Here is a 2,127-nt window from a genome sequence, read left to right on the forward strand (position 1 = left end):
GGGGGAGGACCCCGCCTGTCCCCGGGGAGCGGGGACAGTGCTCGGCCCGGGGCTCGCTGTCCGCCGGCGGTGATCCCGCCCTGCGCGGAGCCAAACCTGGTGTGGGGTCGCGGGGGAGGGAGCGCAAGGGGGAACTAAGGAAAGGATCAGGGGTGAAAGGCGGGATGGGCCCGGTGAGCTGCCGTGCAGCCTCCCGGCACGGCCGCGGAGCAGGACCGGGCACCGAGTCACAGCCTGTGCTTGGGCTTGTGCAGCTCTCCAGAGCTGGAATGCGGAAAATCGCCTGGAGGATGCAAGGGATGGGAGGAAACTGAACTCGGCGCATTTGACACAGCTGTGTCCAGCCTGGCTCCCACACGAGGGGCTCTCTGAGCACGGATCTTGGCCCAGCTCTCTTTTGGTACCCCCTGTTCAGTAAGCCCAGAGTCCCTTCTGGTGCTGTCACCTCCTGTGGTTATTCCTTCGGCTCCCGGACAGCAGGAGCGTCTCATGGGGTGCAGGGATGTGCTCACAGCAGCACAAGTGCAGTGTGGGTGTGCTGGTGGGAGCTCTTCGTTGCAGGATTTGCCTGCTGGGAGCTAATTGTCCTGGCCTCTTCATCAGTCCCTGGGGGCACAGACCTGCCCAGGCCAGATTTCCTTGGGGGTCCACAGGATAGAGCTGCTTTGTTCAAGTCTTGTGTGGCTGGTCACTGAGCCAGGGCATGTCTGACACGCTGAGCCTCATCCTGCTGCTCTCCTTCCTTCCACCCCTGCCATGAGGGACTTTCATCTGCGATCGCTCGTCCCACATCACCTCCCGCCTCACAGGGGCTGCTCCTCCCTTGCAACAAGCAGCCTTTCGTCTAGGGGAGCTGCTCCCCTACTCCTACTCCTCCTCCAATAAGCCCATAGCACCTTCCAAGCCTTTCACTGACACCTTTGTCTGGCCAAAATACCAGCTGAGCAGTAGCTGGGTCCTCCTCCAGGGCTGTGGACCCATGTGTGAGCACCAGAGAGCACCCACTGGTTTGTGTACACACATTGGTAAGGGGGGATGTGAGCACACCCCTGGGGTGCTGGGTGCAGGAGGTTGTGTTGGATGTAACAACAGGCTCCTTGGACCAGTTCTTGCCCCTGGCACTGCAAAGGAAGCCTGGGCAAGCACTGCGGGCTCCACCTGTGACCCAGGAGTGGTTGCCCCTCCGAAAGACACCTTGTTTCTCCTGTGCTCAACATGTCCAAAGCAAGGAACAAGTCACTTTGGAAAAGCCCGTATGTCTCTCCACTGGCCCAAGGAGAAGCCAGCCATAACCCAGCACCCAGGGACCCACTGACAGAGATGCGGAGTGGTGTTGCTCCTGAAGCCCCACAGCTTTCTTCCTCCTGTTCTGAACCCTCCTCTCCCTCCATGCTCTCTCCCTGGGGTGCATCCAGGGCGTGCAGTGGCCTGCCTAATCACTCCATCCCTGTTTGTGGTGGCACTGTGAGGCCAAACCTTCACAAAGCAAGCTTAGCCTGATGTGAGTCCTGCACGTGGGACCATATCTCCTGCACACAGGGTTCCTGGGTGTGACAGGTACTGCTGTCCCCCACTAGGACCCACGGCAGGGGTGCTCTCCCAGCACAGGGGCAGCACCAGGCACTCCTGCTGGTTTACAAGGAAAAACAACAGGCAGAAGGGAAAAACGCACGTGCTGCATCCCAGCTCCCCTCCCTCCACACACAGTGATGGTGTCCCTGGCCAGGGAACAGCTTGCAAAAGAGAACTCAAACCCATGTGATCATTAAAGGACATTCAGTGAAGAGGAATGTGAGTCCCACCCGGGCAGGAGCAGATGGGCTGGCGTCAGCCCTTCAGCAGGGAGAGGGGGCCTGGGCTCCCCCAGGTAGTTCGCTCTGCCCAGGATGCCGCTCCCACCGTGGGGCTGGGGGCTGCATCTTTGCAGAGCAGCAGAGGGACAGCACCTGCCCTTGCAGATGGGGCTGTGCCAGGCACTGCCCCTGCAGCAGGCGTGCAGGGTCCTGCAGAGCTGCGTGGGGCTGCAGGAGGATCCCTCGTGGGGCTCTTCTTGGGTGGGTGGGGGGGTGATGGCACTCTGCTCCTCCTGCCCTGGCGTCCCTCCAGCCCCAGCCCTGGAAGGGTGGA

This window comes from Charadrius vociferus, unplaced genomic scaffold, assembly GCF_000708025.1.
Source record: "Charadrius vociferus isolate BGI_N301 unplaced genomic scaffold, ASM70802v2 scaffold711, whole genome shotgun sequence".
NCBI lineage: Eukaryota > Metazoa > Chordata > Aves > Charadriiformes > Charadriidae > Charadrius > Charadrius vociferus.